This window comes from Lolium rigidum, chromosome 3 (genome assembly GCF_022539505.1).
Source record: "Lolium rigidum isolate FL_2022 chromosome 3, APGP_CSIRO_Lrig_0.1, whole genome shotgun sequence".
NCBI classification, from domain to species: Eukaryota; Viridiplantae; Streptophyta; class Magnoliopsida; order Poales; family Poaceae; genus Lolium; species Lolium rigidum.
The window spans coordinates 236,844,557-236,868,616 of NC_061510.1; the positions used below are offsets into that span (position 1 = coordinate 236,844,557).

At 48.5% G+C, this 24,060-nt stretch overlaps 1 pseudogene; it reads left to right on the forward strand.

Annotated features, from left to right (window-relative positions):
- Positions 1-14,989, forward strand: part of LOC124699147 — a 32,564-nt pseudogene extending 17,575 nt beyond the window's left edge.
- Positions 14,990-24,060: the final 9,071 nt, after the last annotated feature.

Here is a 24,060-nt window from a genome sequence, read left to right on the forward strand (position 1 = left end):
AAACCCTAGTTCCGTTGACCGCGTCGTCTACCCCTTTGATCGCATCCCATCGGGGTCCCCGGTGGGCGTATGCCTACGTTTGAGCTTGGTTAGGTCATAGGTACATGTGGAAACAAGTACCATCCCCTATGATCCCAAGGTTCTCTCCGGTTCACCTCCGAGGGAGTTCCCCCTATACATGCGGAATCCGCCTAAGTGTAGGAACCCCATGTCCGAGAAGCCGGGCACACCGGGAGGGTAGCATTGGATATAGAACCATCTCAAATCACTTTTGTGCATGCCATGTGGACACACACAACTTTTGGGGCCATTCCCTAGGTCCGATGCTCGATTTACGACGAAACCCTAGTTACGTTGACCGCGCCGTCTACCCCTTTGATCGCATCCCATCGGGGTCCCCGGTGGGCGTATGCCTACGTTTGAGCTTGGTTAGGTCATAGGTACATGTGGAAACAAGTACCATCCCCTATGATCCCAAGGTTCTCTCCGGTTCACCTCCGAGGAGTTCCCCCTATACATGCGGAATCCGCCTAAGTGTAGGAACCCCATGTCCGAGAAGCCGGGCACACCGGAGGGGGTAGCATTGGATATAGAACCATCTCAAATCACTTTTGTGCATGCCATGTGGACACACACAACTTTTGGGGCCATTCCCTAGGTCCGATGCTCGATTTACGACGAAACCCTAGTTATGTTGACCGCGCCGTCTACCCCTTTGACTGCATCCCATCGGGGGTCCCCCGGTGGGCGTATGCCTACGTTTGAGCTTGCTTAGGTCATAGGTACATGTGGAAACAAGTACCATCCCCTATGATCCCAAGGTTCTCTCCGGTTCACCTCCGAGGGAGTTCCCCCCTATACATGCGGGACTCGCCTAAGTGTAGGAACCCCATGTCCGAGAAGCCGGGCACACCCGGAGGGGTAGCATTGGATATAGAACCATCTTAAATCACTTTTGTGCATGCCATGTGGACACACACAACTTTTGGGGCCATTCCCTAGGTCCGATGCTCGATTTCCGACGAAACCCTAGTTCCGTTGACCGCGCCGTCTACCCCTTTGATCGCATCCCATCGGGGTCCCCCGGTGGGCGTATGCCTACGTTTGAGCTTGGTTAGGTCATAGGTACATGTGGAAACAAGTACCATCCCCTATGATCCCAAGGTTCTCTCCGGTTCACCTCCGAGGAGTTCCCTCATACATGCGAGATCCGCCTAAGTGTAGGAACCCCATGTCCGAGAAGCCGGGCACACCGGAGGGGGTAGCATTGGATATAGAACCATCTCAAATCACTTTTGTGCATGCCATGTGGACACACACAACTTTTGGGGCCATTCCCTAGGTCCGATGCTCGATTTCCGACGAAACCCTAGTTACGTTGACCGCGTCGTCTACCCCTTTGATCGCATCCCATCGGGGGTCCCCGGTGGGCGTATGCCTACGTTTGAGCTTGGTTAGGTCATAGGTACATGTGGAAACAAGTACCATCCCCTATGATCCCAAGGTTCTCTCCGGTTCACCTCCGAGGAGTTCCCCCTATACATGCGGACTCGCCTAAGTGTAGGAACCCCATGTCCAGAAGCCGGGCACACCGGAGGGGGTAGCATTGGATATAGAACCATCTCAAATCACTTTTGTGCATGCCATGTGGACACACACAACTTTTGGGGCCATTCCCTAGGTCCGATGCTCGATTTCCGACGAAACCCTAGTTCCGTTGACCGCGCAGTCTACCCCTTTGACTCGCATCCCATCGGGGTCCCCGGTGGGCGTATGCCTACGTTTGAGCTTGGTTAGGTCATAGGTACATGTGGAAACAAGTACCATCCCCTATGATCCCAAGGTTCTCTCCGGTTCACCTCCGAGGAGTTCCCCCTATACATGCGGAATCCGCCTAAGTGTAGGAACCCCATGTCCGAGAAGCCGGGCACACCCGGAGGGTAGCATTGGATATAGAACCATCTCAAATCACTTTTGTGCATGCCATGTGGACACACACAACTTTTGGGGCCATTCCCTAGGTCCGATGCTCGATTTCCGACGAAACCCTAGTTACGTTGACCGCGTCGTCTACCCCTTTGATCGCATCCCATCGGGGGTCCCCGGTGGGCGTATGCCTACGTTTGAGCTTGGTTAGGTCATAGGTACATGTGGAAACAAGTACCATCCCCTATGATCCCAAGGTTCTCTCCGGTTCACCTCCGAGGGAGTTCCCCCTATACATGCGAATGCGCCTAAGTGTAGGAACCCCATGTCCGAGAAGCCGGGCACACCGGAGGGGGTAGCATTGGATATAGAACCATCTTAAATCACTTTTGTGCATGCCATGTGGACACACACAACTTTTGGGGCCATTCCCTAGGTCCGATGCTCGATTTCGACGAAACCCTAGTTACGTTGACCGCGCGGTCTACCCCTTTGATCGCATCCCATCGGGGGTCCCCGGTGGGCGTATGCCTACGTTTGAGCTTGGTTAGGTCATAGGTACATGTGGAAACAAGTACCATCCCCTATGATCCCAAGGTTCTCTCCGGTTCACCTCCGAGGGAGTTCCCCCTATACATGCGGAATCCGCCTAAGTGTAGGAACCCCATGTCCGAGAAGCCGGGCACACCGGAGGGGGTAGCATTGGATATAGAACCATCTCAAATCACTTTTGTGCATGCCATGTGGACACACACAACTTTTGGGGCCATTCCCTAGGTCCGATGCTCGATTTACGACGAAACCCTAGTTCCGTTGACCGCGTCGTCTACCCCTTTGATCGCATCCCATCGGGGGTCCCCCGGTGGGCGTATGCCTACGTTTGAGCTTGCTTAGGTCATAGGTACATGTGGAAACAAGTACCATCCCCTATGATCCCAAGGTTCTCTCCGGTTCACCTCCGAGGAGTTCCCCTATACATGCGGAATCCGCCTAAGTGTAGGAACCCCATGTCCGAGAAGCCGGGCACACCCGGAGGGGTAGCATTGGATATAGAACCATCTCAAATCACTTTTGTGCATGCCATGTGGACACACACAACTTTTGGGGCCATTCCCTAGGTCCGATGCTCGATTTCTGACGAAACCCTAGTTCTGTTGACCGCGTCGTCTACCCCTTTGACTGCATCCCATCGGGGGTCCCCGGTGGGCGTATGCCTACGTTTGAGCTTGCTTAGGTCATAGGTACATGTGGAAACAAGTACCATCCCATATGATCCCAAGGTTCTCTCCGGTTCACCTCCGAGGGAGTTCCGGCCCCTATACATGCGGAATCCGCCTAAGTGTAGGAACCCCATGTCCGAGAAGCCGGGCACACCCGGAGGGGTAGCATTGGATATAGAACCATCTCAAATCACTTTTGTGCATGCCATGTGGACACACACAACTTTTGGGGCCATTCCCTAGGTCCGATGCTCGATTTCTGACGAAACCCTAGTTCTGTTGACCGCGTCGTCTACCCCTTTGACTGCATCCCATCGGGGTTCCCCCGGTGGGCGTATGCCTACGTTTGAGCTTGGTTAGGTCATAGGTACATGTGGAAACAAGTACCATCCCATATGATCCCAAGATTCTCTCCGGTTCACCTCCGAGGGAGTTCCACCTATACATGCGGAATCCGCCTAAGTGTAGGAACCCCATGTCCGAGAAGCCGGCACACCGGAGGGGGTAGCATTGGATATAGAACCATCTAAAATCACTTTTGTGCATGCCATGTGGAGACACACAACTTTTGGGGCCATTCCCTAGGTCCGATGCTCGATTTCTGACGAAACCCTAGTTCTGTTGACCGCGTCGTCTACCCCTTTGACTGCATCCCATCGGGGTCCCCGGTGGGCGTATGCCTACGTTTGAGCTTGCTTAGGTCATAGGTACATGTGGAAACAAGTACCATCCCCTATGATCCCAAGGTTCTCTCCGGTTCACCTCCGAGGGAGTTCCCTCCATACATGCGAATCTCTCCTGCCCTTTTTTTCCCGCCCACCCTTTCCCGCTGCTTCTCTCCCGCCCTTTTTTCCCGCCCACCCTTTCCCGCTCCTTCTCTCCCGCCCTTTTTCCCGCCCACCCTTTCCCGCTGCTTCTCTCCCGCCCTTTTTTCCCGCCCACCCTTTCCCGCCCATTCTCTCCCGCCATGTTTTCCCGCCGTTTCAGCCCCTCGTCGGCCTATATATAGCCATGGCTTCTCCACTAACAGCACCAGCAACATTTCTCCCTTCATCACTTCTCTCATCCAATAGAACCACAAAATCCTATGAGCTGAGCTGCCGCTGAGATGGCTCCTCGTCGCCGTAGCAACACGGGCTTCATCGGCGTTCGCCTGCGGCCTGCGGGACATTTCGCGGCTGAAATCACCGCCGGTGGTACGCGTGTGTGGCTCGGCACCTTCTACACGAAGGAGGCTGCTGCCCGCGCATACGACGTTGCGGCTTGGAGGTTTGGCCGGCCGCGCCACGAAATGAACTTCCGGAGGTCGGGTCTCCGACGGAAGCTCGAGTCTCTCTACCGAGCCACTACTTCGCTCACGGGGTGAAGCGCGGCGGTACGGGGCTGGCCGGCGGCGGATTGATACCACCGAGGCGGACGAGCGGTTCATGGCACGGTGGCGCGAGACCATCCCGGAGACGTCGAGGCAACGCGCGCATTCCGGAAGGAGAAGCGGACGTACGGGAGAGAGAGGAGGGCGGGAAAGCGGCGGAGGAAGGCCGAGGTTGAAGCGAGTACGCCAAAGGAGAGGCGTCGACATGGGGGAGAATGATGAACGGTGGTTGTGGAACCTCACAACCACCGCTTCGCAGGACACCCCGAGCGAGGATGAAGATTTCGACTTCTCTGATTAATATGTGTGTGTCGACCCCAGTGTTAAGTGCTTTGTTCGTGTGTGGGTGTAGTTCTTTAAAAGCTTTGGTTTGTGTGTGGGTCTAGTTCTTTAAGTGTTTTGGTTCATGTGTGTGGGTGTAGTTTCTTTAAGTGTTTTGCTTCCTCTGTGTGGGTGTAGTTCTTTAACTTGTTTCGGTTCGTGTGTGGGTCTAGTTACGTAAGCGCTTTGGTATGTGTGTGAGTCTAGTTATTTAAGTATTTTGTATCGTGTGTGGGTCTTAAGTATTTTATATCGTGTGTGGGCCATTCACCCCCTCCGAGGTTCGATTTACGGCGAAGGGGTTCTATACCGCCCTTATACATATATATAGGTTTCTCGCAAAGGGGTTCGCCAAAATAGCAGTGAGAAATAAATAAACAAAAAAAATGATATGGATTAATAATTATATGGGTAATAATTATCTCTTTGATGCAAAAAAAAAAGGAAAAACCAAAAAATGTGCATAATTGGCTGTGCCGACGGCCGCCGTTGTGCCGTGGGTCACCGTCGGCACAGCGAGAAGGGGACCCAGCGGTCGGTCGGCTGTGCCGACGGCCGCCGTTGCGCCGTGGGCTACCGTCGGCACAGTGCAGACAGTGCCGTGACAGTTTAACGGCTGGGCCCTCCTGTCAGAGCGTGTACCGACGGTGGCAGATGTGCCGACGGTGACCTTCGGGCTCCACCTAGCTGTGCCGACGGCTGCGGTTGCGCCGAGGGTGGCCGTCGGTGTACCGTGCGTTGTGCCGACGGCCGTGCTGTGCCGACGGTGAGCTTCGTCGCCGGTAGCTGGAGGCCTCTGTGCCGACGGCCCCGACATTTGGCCGTCGGCACATAGCCTGGCCGTCGGCACACGTCGGTTCTCCCGTAGTGTATGTGAACTGATGCGCATGAGTTTTTTACCACTAATTAACCAAGCGCTCTGCTTTGCGCTCATTAATGACCCGTGGGGTTGTAGTATTAAGCGAATAGTTAGCCCAAATTTTCGGCCATTAGAGCAATTCCAATAGTATAGTCAACTGTTGGCTATAACAAGATGTCATATCATTTGTAGTCATCATATAGCTAACATGTACAATAGTTGGCTATAAGAGTGTAGTACTTTACTAATATATGGTCCACCTTTCACTCTCACAAGGTGCCTAGGAGCACGTGCAAGAGCTGGCTATTGCATAGTAGCCCACCTCCATTCTCTCTCCTCTTCTCTCTCCTCCAACTCATCTAAAATATATTATTTAATGTCTTATAGTCAGCTGACTGGACTCTATTGTACTTGCTCTTAACACCACCAGCTGCATCGCTCATTCGCTCTTCCAATGCCACGGCAGTACCTCGCCGGCCCAAATCGAGTCAACGCCTCAACGGTCGCTCGTTCCGACGCAGGCGCTAGCAGATGTGGCCGTATCCATGCCTCTCCCAGGACCGGCTTGTGACGCCGCCCTCTGTGCCCCTTTCTCGGCTCGACGAACTGCACCACGAGCACGGCCCAGATGATACACGCGACGGTGGCTGCTCGCAGTGCAGCTAAGGCTGGTCTTCGCTGTCCGAGCCGGCCGCAGTTGGAGCTAAGGGAGCAGGGGCCCCGGTATACTAGACGTCGGCAATCGATATGAATAAGCAGGTTGACGACGAGGAAAATCTTTTTTAGATTCTCATGAGGGAAATCTTGAAGACGTCCCAAACGCAGGTGCGGCGGACGAGATCACGTGCCATCTGGCCGGCAGACGACGTACGTCGCGCACGTGAAGGACGGACGAGAACCACGTCCGCCCGATCCCGGCCAACCAAGCCATGGATGCAGGTGGTCTCCTGCGGCAGGGAACCGGGGATGCTCCTATCGAGACGCCGCACACGGCGACGGAGCTCGCGCTGCCTACCCGGCCACCACCGACGGGAACTGTTGTGGGTGGGAGTTGAGCAGGGTGGGAACTGGAGAGGAGGAGGGGAGCTCTGCTGGTGGTGGGACTGGAAGGGACTGGACACCGATCGAGGATGGAGGGGAGGGGATTACCATCGATTTGGCAGGACGTACGGGATGTACAGTGCTAACGTCGTTAGACACGTGTCGAGTAGAGAAGGGGTGCTCACATATCCCCCTGATCACCAGACTTCATCTGTTAGGATGAACAAGGCGATGTTCTTGAAGATTGTCTAAGGCGTCAGGGAGTACGATAACTACTTCATGGCCAAGCAAGATTGTACAGGTTTGTGGGGCTTCACCTCAATTCAGAAATGCAGTGCTGCAGTACGCTGTTTTGCATACGGAGCTCCTCCAGATACATCCAATAACTACCTACGGATGGCAAAATCGACATGTACAGAGACTCTCTACAAGTTCTGCCGAGTCGTCATAGCGGTGTTTGCTAAAAACTATTTGAGAGCACCAAGAGCAGATGATACAGCTCGGATCCTGCAAAAAAAATGCAGCAAGAGGGTTTCATATGATGCTCAGAAGCATTGACTGTATGCATTAGGGTTGGAAGAATTGCCCTGTTGCTTGGCAGGGGATCTACAAGGGGCATACTGGTGATTGCAGTGTCATTCTTGAGGCGGTGGCAAACCATGACCTTTGGATTTGGCATGCTTTTTTTTGGCATGGCAGGAACAAACAATGATATCAACCTGTTGCAGCGCTCTCCGATGGTGTTTGCCAGGCTAGCTGAGGGACAAGCTCCTGCCATGAACTTTGAGATAAACGACCACGCATACAACAAGGGGTACTATCTAGCTGATGGTATCTGTCCGACGGATGCTACATTTGTGAAGACAATTCCCTCTCCAGCAAATGAGATGGAAGCTTATTTTGCAACATGCCAGGAAGCAGCACGCAAGGATGTTGAGCGTGCTTTTGGGGTGCTTCAGCAGCGTTTCGCCATTGTCAGGTACCCTGCTCTCACTTGGTCTGAGTCTCAGATGTGGGAGGTGATGAACGCTTGTGTGATCATGCACAACATGATCATTGAGAGCGAGCGCGGTGAACTTGTGCAGGATGATCAACCATTTAATTATCAAGGGCCACTTGCTGAGGTAGAGCATGTACCCCAAGAATTTGCTGCTTTTCTTCATATGCACAATGAAATTCGAGATGCATGTGTTCATGCACAATTTAAGGCGGATCTAGGTGCGCATTTATGGGCGAGGAGAGGAGCCGCCAATAATGCATGATTTTATTTCTATTTGTTTGGTTGTATGAATAATTTAATTTCCATTTGTTTGATTGATTGATTGTATGAATAATTTAAGTACTATTTGTTTGATTGCATGAATAATTTAAGTACTATTTGTCGCCAAACACCTGACACATAGGAAAAACATGTGTTGCATTGTGTTCATCGCATCCAATACCCTCTCCGTCATTACCAACCTCCGATCGCAGCCACCATGACTTTTTTCTACCTCTATCATTTTCATGGAAATCTATATTAAGACATGACCCATGTCACGGACAAGAAGGCGAAGCTTCGTGTCTCACCAAATGAAAAGGGCATGCATGAACACTTCGATTCCGCTCTAGATACCTAGTACTGCCCTATGCTGAACTACATAAATCTATGAGAGGAAGACTGGAACTCAGCGGCGACCAGATCGAGGAGGCCGACATGAAGCATATCGACGTCTTGGTGCTCGAAAACCAGAAGGGCCAAACCCACTTTATTCTTTGATGTAGACAAGCACGCCCCCACACCACTATCCATCGCCCAACTAGCCCGAACCCAACCCTCCCCTCCCCTCCCCTCCCCCATAATGAAGAAGGAGGCCACCACTACCAAGCCTGGGACAGATACCCTAGATGTCCTTGTCCCATGGGACTAGCCAGGAGTTCAGCTGCATGCTGTCATTAGTGACTTCGTGATGCAACAAATGCAACAATGGTCATGACCCGTAGGACCATGCCCACCACCACCACCCGTTATCGTCGTGCTTCGGCGAGGATGCTTGTCGAGATCTTCTTGGAGCCATCATCACGTGCCACCATCGAATTCTATGCCGGTGCGGGTGCCGCCGCTGTATCAGGGAGAACCACCGCGAGATTGCGCCACCCGCGCTAGGACACCAAACGAGAAAGCTCTGTTGCCGCTGCGCCGCCAGAACTTTGGCCAGTGTAAGTAGGAGGAGGGCGGGGCATGGAGAGGCTAGACAGGAGGGGGCGCCGACTCTCTGGTGCAACCCAACGCTGCTGCACGGGAGCAGTTTCAGGAGACTCCGTCTCCAGATGCGATCTCCATGCATTGTGTGATTAGCCTTGTGGACATGTGTTTCTAGCTAATACCTCAAATAAGTGTACATGCGGGTTTTTCAAGATAAATTATAAAGTGAAGTAAATAATACATTGGGAACATGCATCTCTCCTTTTTAATTCTTTCACCTCCAATGAGTTAAATACATACAGAAAACAAGAAGAACATGTGCTCAATATTGGGTTTGATTTTCAAGAGAGAAGCAATTAAAATGCATGGAGAAGATAAGAGTACACTCTTTTGTGGAAAAAATTTAGAGCTAAATGTACACTTATTTGAGGACGGTGGAGTATATAGCTGCTGGTTGTAATGCATTTAGTTCAGCTTTTGGTCTCCTGCCAACCGTAAACGAAGAGTCGGGTTCTCAAAGGAGGTGTGTTAGGTACAACTATGGGGTGCACCGGAGGCATGCTGAGTGCAAAACGCAAAATGCCACTCTGCTCGCGCACCAGCTAGTGTCTCTTTTCTTTTGCAAAATTTCCACCGATATGTTAATAACCATCAACAAAAATGCAAAGAATTCCAAAAGTAAAAAAATTGCAATTAGATCATTGAAACACCTAGCGAAGTGTGCCGCTACCCGACCCCCCCCCCCAATCACTGAAGTAGGGAAAACCTTTGTCGTAGCAGAGTTTTTTGTAGTAAACATATGGTAAGTCATCGTGCTAAGTCCCAAAAGGACCAACACACCATAGAAGGAACAATCGCCAATGATGAGAACCGTGTATCGAAAGAGATTTACCCAAAACCGCACCAACGAACACGAAAACCGAGCGGACCATAGGAGATCTGATGAACACATGACTCCACACGCCCTCCGCTACTGCTAGATGCACCACCGGAGCGAGAATAGGGCTAAGAGGACATTATTCTGACTTCAGGATGTCACCGCTGCCTCACCACCCCGAAAAAAGACACCGGAAAAAACCTAAAACAAAGAACCCTCCCGTCAGCGAGAAACCGGGTTGCGCCATGCCTGCAAGTCCTGAGAGGCCATCGAAGGCGGGCGGACCAGCCGCGGCGCGGACGAAGGGGACGGAAACCCTAGCCGCCTTGGGGATCGCCTCTGTTTTCTTCTCCTCTCGTACCTATTCGCCCCTCGGCCAGTGTGTCATTGACCTACCAGATGTTTAGAACCCACATATATGTAGAATGTAGTAGCAGAAACAACACATGCTCTGTAATTTCCCATAGCATTCTTCAACAAAGAGTGGAAATGGCTAAAGTCAATTGTACAATTTAAGAAAGTGTTTGAAAATGAAGTCTCTACGGCATAAACTTTTCTCATTTTCTTTTCCGATGCAAAGTTATCACATGCACACACACAAAAAAAAAGGTCCTTCCAACATGCCACTTATTAACATTTCTGTTGACAGAATTCCTTAATCCAGATTGTATGATTTGGCTAGCAAGATACTGAAGCACATCCTCAGCGAGTTAGAAAAGTACACTTGCATATGAATATCAAGCATCAACACGGCATACCTCTTTCTAATGTAGATAACAGAAACATGAAACTGTTTTTTTTCGCTTCATTCATCTTTCAAGCCTTAGGGCATCTCCACCGACGGCTCCCAAATAGGTGTCGGCAGGGGCGCCGACATTGCCGTATGATGGTTGTCGGCACAACATCCTCTATTTGGGGATGCTGCTCCCACACCGGCATCTCTCATATGTCAACCCCGATTCATACGAAATTTATACAAAAGTTACTCGAATTTAAACCTAAATACAACTTAAACTTAACCCTAATCTACTGGCCGTCGTTGGGGCGCGCGACGCGCCTGCCTCATCGTTGTTCTTCCCCTTTGCTGCATGCGTCCGTCAGTCTGTGCCCACCTCTCGGCCCTTGCTTCGCGCATTTGACGGTGGAACATGGCGGTCGGTGTCGTAGGATCTTGCCGGCGATGATGTGCCTGCACTGGCAGCCTTTGCCCGAGAAGTCTCGTTCTCAGCGCGCCTCAGCTTGCTCGCGGGCAAACGCCTCGTAGTGGCGATGAGATTTTGTCGCTCCGTCTCCATGAGGAGGCGTCCCGCCTCCTCCGTGGCCGCTCGCTGGCGCCAGATCTCGAGGGTGTGCTCGAGGTTCGCGTCGTTGACGAACTCCCGCTCCTCCTCCTTCAACCTCCGGAAGCGCCGCACGTTCAACGACGCCAGGATCGCCGCCTGCTCCGAGTAGGCGGGGACCTGCGGCTGCTCGCCCCACTACGCCGCCTCCTCCGCCGCCTCAGCTTTCGCGTCTGCGACCTAGGTCTCGTGCCACACCGCGAACCGTGGGTCCACTGCATCATCGTCGGAGCTGTAGTCCGCATCGGGTTGCGGCTCCGGCTCCGGCTACGGTGGTGGTGGAGGCGCCGCAAGCAGCACGCGGCCGTTGAGACCAAGCATGGAGTGTGTCGTCTTAAGATGGCGCGGCATTTTTAAGGTGGAGAGGAGAGACTGGCACGGCAGCGACGGCGGATGGCATACTTACTAATATGGGTGCCAACTACACGCATTTACGGCGGCATAGGCGAGTTGACGCCGCGTGGCCAGTCGCAACCATCGTCGCCGCCTCGGTTTCCGTGCGGGAGACCATTAAATGCCGACGACGAACCTTCCCGCTTCGTGTCCGATGCGGACCATCGCGTCCTCTCGCTGACAAGGCGCCCCCACCCACGAAAACCGTTGTGCCGCGATGCGCCGGCGCGCCCGATTCGCGCCCTTCGCGAAGGGACCGGCACGGGGTTGCCATCTATTGGGCTCGAACAATCGCCGGCGCTATTTGAGGCGCGCCGGTGCGAGACCATTTTCGATGCCAGCTCCCAAAACACTATCGGGGCCGTTATCGGGGCTGCCAGTGTAGATGCTCTTATAGTATAACTTGTCTATTTCAAGAGCACATCCACACCCATAGATAGAGTAAGTCAATAAAACACACGTACAAAAAAATTCCAATGAACCATACACGTAAAAAAAAACACATGTGTTTTTTGTTTGAGGGCATTCTCTTCTCCAATACGATTAATTCTCTTTTCCACCTGTAAACAAAAAAGTTCGTATTTCATATTATAGATTGACTACTCAAAAAGATAAAAGAAACATTGCAGATTGGCTAGGCTCAATCCATTGATCAAACATATAGGGGAATTAATATTTTCAGCATGTCCATAGTTTAACATCTAAAGTTTGATTCATACTACATCTCAAAATTCTAAGATGCTTTGCTCAATATGGTGTTTTGGGTACTTTTGCGCGTAAGAATTTGAAGCTCAAAAGCAATCACGCATCATAATTCATAAGAAGAGATTCACATGTCAATCAATCTTTCTATTTATCTGAGCATGATTACTTAAAATTTTAATTGTCAGCTAATCAAATTTTGAGTCCACGCTTTAAATTTTCATAATTTTTCTAAATGATATCAAGAAATAATTTTTATACTCAAATTTAATGAAACTACTTTGTTCAATCTCTACAGTAGTTAGTACAAAGAATATATAACTTGAAAAAAAGTTAGTCATCTTTTTATCAATTTTTATAGTTCATTTAAAATTGTGCTCAAACAAATGATTAGTGGTTAAGATATATTATCCATGATGAAGAAATCGTGAGTTTGCGTACACAAGAATGATAAAACAAGAATCATAAAAGGGACTACCACTAGAAGCACTAAGTGGTTTTTTCCTCGTTTTAAAAACATCCTTTTATGAGTTATTAATGAATGCTACCTATCATACTAAATCACATGATGAACCAAAAAAATAAAAAATTGGTATAAAAAAATCATGGTAAAAAATATATTATGCCAAGTAACCAAAAACTGGTATTATTTTTAAACCTATATATCTTTTGAGCCTTAATTATTATCAACAGATATGACCCGCTATATCTTCTACGTAAACACAACATAATCTGACACCCGATGTATCTTTATTATAATAGACCATGACTACTTGATTTCAGTAACTATAGCTAAACATTATTGGGTGAGAAATTATTAGTTAGACATCAACATACCAGTTTTTAAACTTTAAATTGATCTAAAGTCGACATGTGCGATCAATTTTTTTATCTCACACTAAAACACCCAATAAAAGCTATATCCTATCTTGCAATATAAAATTATTTTCAGTTAACTATCTTATATCACCATGTACAAAATAATATATATTTATTGTATGTCTTTTAACGAAACATTAATTAATTAATCACCAATAAAAATATATTAAATATGTGTTCCACAAAAGTGAAACTTTATGTAGAGAAATATTTATGGTGACTAGAAAGAACCGTGTTAACTCCAATCACATAATACTCCAAGTTTCTATTGAAATACATACTGTAAGATAATTTTAAATGTTCCCCTCTCATTTGCGAGAACCACCGTGCTAGTTGTAAAGCAGAAAAGTGAGGTGTCCTGACGGAAGAAACATGAGACAATCGTTGTGTTGACATGCTTGATGGTTCTCAATCTCTGAATATACCTGCCTGTGTACGTTTGATGGAGTCTATTTTGGTCAGATCCATGGTACCAGGTGGGGTTCGTGTTCACCTCGGGGTTGAACAGCGCGTACGTGCTGGGCTACTCCGGGTCGGTGATGGTGCCCCTGGGCTGGGTGGGCGGCACCGTGGGGTTCCTCCTTGCCGCCGCCGTGTCCATGTACGCCAACGCGCTCCTCGGCCGCCTCCACCTCCTCGGCGGCAAGCGCCACATCAGGTACAGGGACCTCGCCGGACACATCTACGGGCGGAAGATGTACGGGCTCACCTGGGCGCTGCAGTACGTCAACCTCTTCATGATCAACACCGGGTTCATCATACTAGCAGGACAGGCACTCAAGGTACATGCTCTACGCTCTGACGACTGAGACACCCATGCTACTCGATCTGCTTGTTGACTTGGTGGTCTTCTGACACTAGCTACATGACAAGCAGGCATTGTACCTGCTGATCAAGGACAACGGCGCCATGAAGCTGCCCTACTGCATCGCGGTGTCCGGGTTCGTGTGCGCGCTCTTCGCCTTCGGGATCCCCTACCTATCGGCGCTGAGGATCTGGCTGGGCTTCTCCACGGTGTTCAGCCTCATCTTCATCGTGGCGGCGTGCGTGCTCTCGCTCCGGGACGGCGTGCGCTCGCCACACCGGGACTATAGCATCCCCGGAGACGGACCGGGCAGGGTGTTCACCACCATCGGCGCGTGGGCGAGCCTGGTGTTCGCGTACAACACTGGGATGCTGCCAGAGATCCAGGCCACCATCCGCCCCCCCCGTGGTGAAGAACATCGAGAAGGCGCTCTGGTTCCAGTTCACCATCGGCGTGGTGCCCATCTACGCCGTCGTCTTCATCGGATACTGGGCCTACGGAAACGAAACCTCCAGCTACCTCCTCAACAGCGTCCATGGACCCGTCTGGGTGAAGGCGCTTGCCAACCTCTCTGCCTTCCTCCAGACCGTCATAGCACTACATGTAAGCCTTGTGTTTTCGTCATTTTCTTTTTTACATATATATACATGTGGCCAATCGATTAACCAGAGTGGCACAAACTGGACAGATCTTCGCGTCGCCCATGTACGAGTACCTGGACACGCGGTTCGGGAGCACCGAGGGAGGCCCCTTCGCGATGCACAATGTGATGTTCAGGGTCGGGGTCAGGGGAGGGTACCTGACGGTGAACACGCTGGTGGCGGCGATGCTGCCGTTCCTGGGGGACTTCATGAGCCTCACGGGGGCCCTCAGCACCTTCCCGCTCACCTTCGTGCTCGACAACCACATGTACCTCGTCGCCAACAGACACCGCCTCTCCTCGCTGCAGAAATCATGGCACTGGCTCAACGTCATCGGCTTCACCGTCCTCGCTGTCACCGCCGCTTTCGCCGCACTCAGGCTCATCGCCATCGACTCCAAAACATACCATATCTTCGCCGATGTCTGACTGCCCTGCTCCGATGCGTGTGCTACTGCTAGTGTAGCCTGCATGATGTGGCATGTAGCAAGCATCCTTACCTCAGTACCATGATTTCATTGACAATCATAGTATCATGTGTTAGTGAGAACAATAGCTAGCTGATTGCACACTGCGCTGTCACTGAATAAGAATGGCCAGGCTTGATTTTGGCCCAACGTACGTCATTGGACGAGCAAAAGTGGTAAGCAGAAATAGATTGGACGGGAATCGCTGATTAAGTTGAGATCCGTCCGCTGATATTCGTTGACGCGAGCTGCATTTTTCAATGTCTACATACCTTAGTTTAGAACCGACGGCCCTTGACTGATTAATTAAAGGAAAATGATTCATATCCGCCCAACCTCCTTAGGCCTTGTTTGGTAGTGGAGTATTTGTGGAGATTAGTGGGGATAACTTTCTAGGAATTGCGTGAAACCCCTACCTTCACCCAATCCTCACTAATCCCCACAAAATCTCATTTCGTACAATCCCTAATCCCCACTTCTAAAAACAGCCGTACGAAATGAGGTTTTGTGGGGATTAGTGGGGATTGGGTGAAGGTAGGGGTTTCACCCAATTTCTAGAAAGTTATCCCCACAAATACTCCACTACCAAATAAGGCCTAATGCGTGGCCGTTGGATGTGGACCATCACGCGGACACGGACAGCCCGAGCCACCATGCGGGATGTGCACAGCCAGAGACAGCAACCACACGTATGGGCCCCACACCTTTGCCTTCTTCTTCCCAAACATTACCCTCCCGATGGCGATCTCCTGATTTCGGCCGGCTACCATCCCGCTCTCGTCGGCGGCCGCTTTCCGCGCCCTAGCCAGCCCCACACCAAGCTTTGCCTCTTCTGCGCACGGTCGCGCCTCCCCGAACCTCCTCCACCTCCTCCAGTTGCTGCCCCCTCGTCGCCGGTTGCCTCTCCCGTAACTGCCTCGCCCTCGTCGTCCCCACGCCGACCTTCGCCTCTCTTGCGTGCAGCCACCGAATCTCCCGACCTCCTCCTCCTGCTACGGCCTCGCCCTCAGCGGATCCCACGCCGAGCTCCGTCTCACCTATGTGTGGCTGCCGGCTCCCCCGACCCCCTCCACCTGTAGCTGGCATGCGGGACGCCAACAAGCGCGACGCCGAGGGAAGGGTGCGCCAGCCTGCATCCGACTGGAGTGGCGGCTTTTTAACGTCGGGGAATGATGAGGACATCCCATCTCTTGATACAACCGCTGTACCTACAGCCACACAAATACAAGGACCAATCACTCGAGCTCGTGCCAAACAACTTAACTATCACGTACTTTCGTTTCTTGGAACTATTCCTCACATACATGAGAATATGATGTTGCCTAAATCAGATATGTTTGTTACTCTTAGGAATGATGGACCAAGCATGGATGAGGAGGACAAGCATTGGAGCATGATCACGCATGGAGGAGATGGCAGCCAGCATTTGAGGATTGAAGATGACGCCGCAAGTGGAGATTTCAGAACTTTGAAGCCACCATAAGAAGAGATGAAGACATGGACGAAATATAGAGTTTCCCACTTCATAATTTCGTCCATAGCATGTTATGGTGCTGTGTCACCTTTAGTTTTGGGCCAGGCCCATGTTATTTTCGCAGGAATTAAGTCAGCCATTTTTTAGAGTCCGTATTGAAGGGGGAAAGGCCTTCTAGGGTTTGATTCGGCCACCATATGTATGGCTGGCCGAAACCCCACCTTTTCCTCCTTTAAATACCCCCATAGCCGTCACGTTTACACTCGGATTTTGATTAGATTAAAAGTTAGCCATCGCTGCAACTCTCGTGTACTTCTTTTGAGGCCAACGCCCAGAACAAGACCGACTATTCGGAATCCCACCTTTTCAATAAAGCTTTCATCCATATTCGCAATATTCTGATTGCATCTTTAGTTCTTACTTGTTCTCGATTTCAGGTAGGAATTAAGACCCTCGCTGGTCAGGCTGATCGTGCATCCGCAAGATCAGTAACTCTCGGAGCTTGTCCTAGCGATTGCATTGGCGCACGAGCTTTGCACGTGTAGTCGGATCGTCAAGCACGAACTCCACCAACAAATCGACGTTATCATACTCTCATCGAAAGATCGGACACCTTTGCCCTATCAAGTGGTATCAGATTTCAGGTTGCTCGGTGAGATTTTACTGTTTTCCTAGTGTAGATTGCATCTGCCATCATACCCACAAACCACGAAAAAGCCAAAAAACAATATACAGTTAGGGTTTAGATCATATCGTCCCATAAACCCCCTGCCACGCCTTGCATTGTCTTTTCAGTTTTGCATAGTTGAATTTGTGTCTGCATCTTCGTGTCGAGTTGCTGGTCTTAGCGTCTAGTTCCTTTAGAGTTTCGAGTTCTGGTCATATTAGTCACGCCGCCGCCGCCCACTCGCACCATACGCAGATCACCGCTAGATACACCCACCATATACTTCCGCCACTGCCAGATACACCCACCATATACTTCCGCCACTTCCATATACACCCACCAGATCGTTTCCGCCACAGACATATACATCTGCCATATACCCTGTGTCCTACCGCGACACGGATTCGTGCTATTTCTCTGCCGCGACAGAGTCCGTGTAGAATTAGGTTTTATTGTTTTTCCTACTTAGCTGTTACCTTCTAATATCATCCTGCGCTGTAGAAAAATTTCCGTGAGATAACTTTCGGCCGCCAGTAAAGAATTGGAAGGAGAGAAAAAAAAAGTCTGGAAACGCTTCCGAAAAAAAATTCTGGCTACATTGGTTTTTCACTTTGGCGATCACTTTTCACCACTGGCCGTTATAGCGACATTTTTTTGGCGCTTGCGCGCTTTCCGGAGCACCTCCGAAATTTCGACAAAAATTTTTCTGAGGCTATACTGTTTTTAGACCTCGGGGATCAGTTTGAGACACTTGCCATCATAGTGATTTTTCGCACCTCGCGTCGCCACATCATCGCCACCTCATCGCTGCTCGTTGCTTGTGTGCCGCGCCGTGACCTCGTTAGTGTTCTAGGCTCGCGTCTCTAGTACGGACTAGCCTAGGACCAGCACAGTACCGTTGTTGAGCATATTTTCAATACTGCATCGTTGTTTTGACAATTGCTATTTTGCTACCATATATAAGCCATCCTACAGCTCCACATATTGTCTCCGCGTGCTTTGTGTCGACACCTGGTAATCGCTTTGGAAATCTTTGGAGACGTTGATCCTTGCTGGTTGTTACATCGCCTTCCTCCTGTTTGGTAAGAACTTGTAAGAGCTTTGTATTTTGCTTGATGAATTGCGCGTGAACCACCATATTCCATAGTTTTGTAGGCATATACATTTGTGCTTTTGTCTGTACTAACCATGTCAGGACCAGTTGATCCGGCCGCTGTTGACCCGGCCAAGATGACGTCTGAGCAGTTACATGCTCACTTCACCCACCTTTTGGGCGGGCATGCACGCGACACCGATGCGCGCATTGGTGACGTGGATGCCAAACTCACCGACACACTGGACAAGCTGGATGGCCTCGAGGCAGCTTTCAACTCCAAGCTCGACGCCAAGTTCCAGGAGCTTTTGACTCGGTTGCCGCCACCTCGCGACAACGTGCAACGACGCGCACGCCGCGTTCCTCGTGCGGATGTGCCTGCGGGTACCGCTCCTGCTGCAGCAGCCGCACCTGACGCGCCTTCTGATGAGGGCTACGAAGACTATGAAGCGGACGCGGACGAGCAGGTCGAGGAGAACGTGCTGGACGGCGAGGAAGTCGAACAACCTGCACCGGGTCGTCCACGACAACTGAACCGCAACGCTCGTCCACCTCCACGCCCGGTACGTAATGATGATGATCATGTTGCTAAGCTAAAACTGAATATTCCGCCATTCGAGGGTAGATATAATACTGATGCATATCTTACATGGGAATTGGAAGTAGAACAACGCTTTGCCTGTTTAAAATACCCTGATCACTTGCGTGTTAGTGCTGCTACTTGTGAGTTCAAAGATTTTGCTTCTATTTGGTGGTCTGAATATTGTAGAGCACATCCAGCAAACATTCCTGCTACTTGGGTTGGTTTAAAACTTGCTATGCGTACTCGTTTTGTTCCTCCACATTATCAACATGATTTGCTGAAAAAATTATCTCGCTTAGAACAAGGAAAAAATTCTGTAGAAGACTATTATCAAGAATTGCAAACTGGCATGATTCGTTGTGGTATTGTAGAGGATAATGAGGCTATACTTGCACGTTTCTTTGGTGGTTTGAATAAAGAGATTCAGTATATTTTAGATTATAAGGAGTACAACACTATTACTCGCTTGTTTCATCTTGCTTGCAAAGCTGAACGTGAAGTGCAGGATCGTCAACCACCATGGAGAAGAGTTAATATTTCTGCAGGTCGTACATCGTCGTGGTCTCCGCGACAATCAGCGCCACCATCTCGTGGGACAGCACCAGCTCCTACTACCTCAAAGTACACCGCGCCTGCATCACGAGCACCACCTGCTGCTACGCCACCACCGTCTGCTGGTCCTCCTCGGAGTTCCTCTTCGATGGCCTCCACGGGGAAGACGCGCGACATACAATGTCGCAAATGCTTGGGATTTGGACACATAGAGAGAGAATGCCGCACCAAGCGTGTGATGTTGGTGCGTGAGGATGGAGAATATGATTCTGCAAGTGACTTTGATGAAGATACATTGACCCTTATTGTTGCACGTGATGGTGCCAATTCTGATTCTGAAAGAGAGATGGAGGTAATGGAAGCTGACACTGCTGATCAGTACAGGAGCTTAGTTGCACAGCGTGTGTTGAGCGTGCAATTGAGCAAAGCTGAGCATGATCAACGCCACAATCTGTTTCAAACAAGAGGCGTTGTAAAAGAGCGAGCTATAAGGATCATCATTGATGGAGGGAGCTGCAATAATCGGCTAGCGTTGACATGGTGGAGAAGCTTTCTCTCCCTACAAGACAGCGCACACATCCATACTACATTCAATGATTTGAGAGCTCTCGGAAGCTCAAGGTAACAAGAACTACACGTGTGCATTTTACTATTGGTACATATTCTGATTTTGTTGATTGTGATGTTGTACTATGCAAGCTTGTTCTTTGTTACTTGGTAGACCGTGGCAATTTGATAGAGAATCTGTTCATAATGGTAGAACTAATCAATATTCTCTTATGCATGATGGAAAGAAAATTGGTCTCAAACCTATGACTCCTGAACAAATAGTAAAAGATGATCTTGCTAGAGCTAGTAGAGTAAAAAACGAGGAGAAACATAAGAGTGAAAATCAGATTGTTGCTGCAGATTTTGTGCCACATACGACTAATACTAAATCTGATTCGAACCATGCTACTGAAATTCATTTGAAAAATCCTTGTTTGATTGCTAGCAAATCTGATATTGCTGATCTTGATATGAACACTACTCAATGTTATGCTATTATTTGCAAAGAAGTTATGTTTTCATTTGAGGATATGCCTCCTTCTTTGCCACCTGCGGTTGCTAACCTTTTGCAGGAATTCATTGATGTGTTCCCACAAGATGTTCCACCTGGATTACCACCTATTCGTGGGATAGAACACCAAATTGACTTGATTCCAGGAGCTTCGCTGCTCAACCGTGCACCATATCGTACCAATCCTGAAGAGACCAAAGAGATTCAGCGACAAATTCAGGTTCTCCAAGATAAAGGTTACATTCGTGAGTCTCTTAGTCCATGTGCTGTCCCTATTATCTTGGTACCTAAAAAGGATGGTTCTTCACGCATGTGTACTGATTGTAGAGCTATTAATAATATTACCATTCGTTACCGTCATCCTATACCTCGTTTAGATGATATACTTGATGAATTGAGTGGTTCTATTATGTTCTCTAAAGTTGATTTGCGTAGTGGTTACCACCAGATTCGTATGCAATTAGGAGATGAATAGAAAACAGCGTTTAAAACTAAGTTCGGTTTATATGAGTGGTTAGTAATGTCTTTTGGTTTAACTAATGCACCTAGTACTTTTATGAGGCTGATGAACGAAGTTTTATGTGCTTTTATTGAACGTTTTGTGGTGGTATACTTTGATGATATTCTGATTTATAGCAAATCTTTGGAGGAACATTTGGATCATTTACGTGTTGTTTTCAATGCTTTACGTGATGCACGTTTGTATGGTAATCTTGAGAAGTGCACCTTTTGCACCAATCGAGTTGCGTTTCTTGGCTATGTTGTTACTGCGCAGGGAATTGAAGTTGATACAGCCAAGATTGGGGCAATTGAGAGTTGGCCGCAGCCAAAGACGGTCACACAAGTGAGGAGTTTTCTTGGCCTCGCTGGTTTCTATAGGCGCTCTGTGAAAGATTTTGGATCCATTGCTGCGCTGCTGAATGAGCTTACAAAGAAGGATGTGCCCTTTGTGTGGGGCGATGCACAACAAGACGCCTTCATGATTCTGAAAGATAAGTTAACACATGCTCCATTACTCCAACTTCTTGATTTTAATAAGACTTTTGAGCTTGAATGTGATGCTAGTGGAATTGGTTTGGGAGGTGTGTTATTACAAGAGAGCAAACCTGTTGCATATTTTAGTGAGAAATTGAGTGGGCCTAGTCTGAACTATTCTACTTATGACAAAGAATTATATGCGCTGGTTCGGACATTAGAAACTTGGCAACATTATTTATGGCCTAAAGAATTTGTTATACATTCCGATCATGAATCTTTGAAGCATATTCGTAGTCAAGCTAAGTTGAATCGTCGCCATGCAAAGTGGGTTGAATTTATTGAGTCTTTTCCTTATGTTATCAAACACAAAAAGGGTAAATATAATGTTATTGCTGATGCTTTGTCGCGCCGATATACTATGCTATCTCAACTTGACTTCAAGATTTTTGGATTAGAAACCATAAAGAAACAATACTTGCATGATGCTGATTTTAAAGATGTGTTGCTGAATTGTAAAGATGGTAGAACATGGAACAAATTCGTTCTCAATGATGGATTTGTGTTCCGTGCTAACAAGCTATGCATCCCAGATGGTTCCGTTCGTCCTTTGTTGTTGCAGGAGGCGCATGGAGGATGATTGATGGGACACTTTGGTGTGAAGAAGACGGAGGATGTACTTGCTGCACACTTCTTTTGGCCACGTATGCGTCGATATGTTGAGAGATTTGTGGCACGCTGCACTACATGTCAAAAAGCTAAGTCTCGACTTAATCCACATGGTTTATATATGCATCTTCCTGTTCCTAGTGTACCCTGGGAGGATATTTCTATGGATTTCATTTTGGGATTGCCTCGTACACAGAAGGAGAGGGATAGTATCTTTGTTGTTGTGGATCGATTTTCTAAGATGGCACACTTTATTCCATGTCACAAAACTGATGATGCTACACATGTTGCTGATTTGTTTTTTCGCGAAATTGTGCGTTTACATGGTGTGCCAAATACTATTGTTTCTGATCGTGATACTAAGTTTCTTAGCCACTTTTGGAGATGTTTATGAGCTAAGTTGGGGACTAAATTGTTGTTTAGTACTACATGTCATCCCCAAACTGATGGACACACTGAAGTAGTAAATAGAACTTTGTCTACTATGCTGCGGGCTGTTTTGAAGAAGAACTTAAAATTATGGGAAGAATGTTTACCTCATGTTGAATTTGCTTACAACCATTCGCTGCATTCTACCACTAAGATGTGCCCATTTGAGATTGTTTATGGTTTTGTACCACGTGCACCTATTGATTTGTTGCCTTTACCATCTTCTGTGCAAAATAATTTGGATGCTACAGACCGTGCTGAATTGATACTAAAATTGCATGAGACTACTAAAGACAACATAGCACGCATGAATGCTAAGTATAAAATTGCTGGGGATAGAGGAAGAAAGCATGTTGTGTTTGATGTTGGTGATCTTGTTTGGTTGCATTTGCGCAAAGATCGTTTTCCTGAATTGCGCAAGTCTAAACTAATGCCACGCGCTCGCTGGTCCTTTTAAGGTGTTAGAGAAAATAAATGATAATGCATATAAACTTGAGCTTCCTGCATAATTGGGTCCGGTTAGTCCTACATTTAACATTGCAGATTTGAAGCCTTACTTTGGTGAAGAAGAGGAGATTTCGTCGAGGACGACTTCAATTCAAGAAGGGGGGCATGATGAGGACATCCCATCTCTTGATACAACCGCTGTACCTACAGGCACACAAATACAAGGACCAATCACTCGAGCTCGTGCCAAACAACTTAACTATCAGATACTTTCGTTTCTTGGAACTATTCCTCACATACATGAGAATATGATGCTGCCTAAATCAGATATGTTTGTTACTCTTAGGAATGATGGACCAAGCATGGATGAGGAGGACAAGCATTGGAGCATGATCACGCATGGAGGAGATGGCAGCCAGCATTTGAGGATTGAAGATGACGCCGCAAGTGGAGATTTCAGAACTTTGAAGCCACCATAAGAAGAGATGAAGACATGAACGAAATATAGAGTTTCCCACTTCATAATTTCGTCCATAGCATGTTATGGTGCTGCGTCACCTTTAGTTTTGGGCCAGGTCCATGTTATTTTCGCAGAAATTAAGTCAGCCACTTTTTAGAGTCCGTATTGAAGGGGGAAAGGCCTTCTAGGGTTTGGTTAGGCCACCATAAGTATGGCTGGCCAAAACCCCACCTTTTCCTCCTTTAAATACCCCCATAGCCGTCACGTTTAGACTCGGATTTTGATTAGATTAAAAGTTAGCCATCGCTGCAACTCTCGTGTACTTCTTTTGAGGCCAACGCCCAGAACAAGACCGACTATTCGGAATCCCACCTTTTCAATAAAGCTTTCATCCATATTCGCAATATTCTGATTGCATCTTTAGTTCTTACTTGTTCTCGATTTCAGGTAGGAATTAAGACCCTCGCTGGTCAGGCTGATCGTGTTGGAGATATGCCCAAGAGGCAATAATAAATTGGTTATTATAATATATCTTTGTGTTTATGATAATGTTTACATACCATGCTATAATTGTATTAACCGAAACATTGATACATGTGTGTTATGTGAACAACAAGGCGTCCC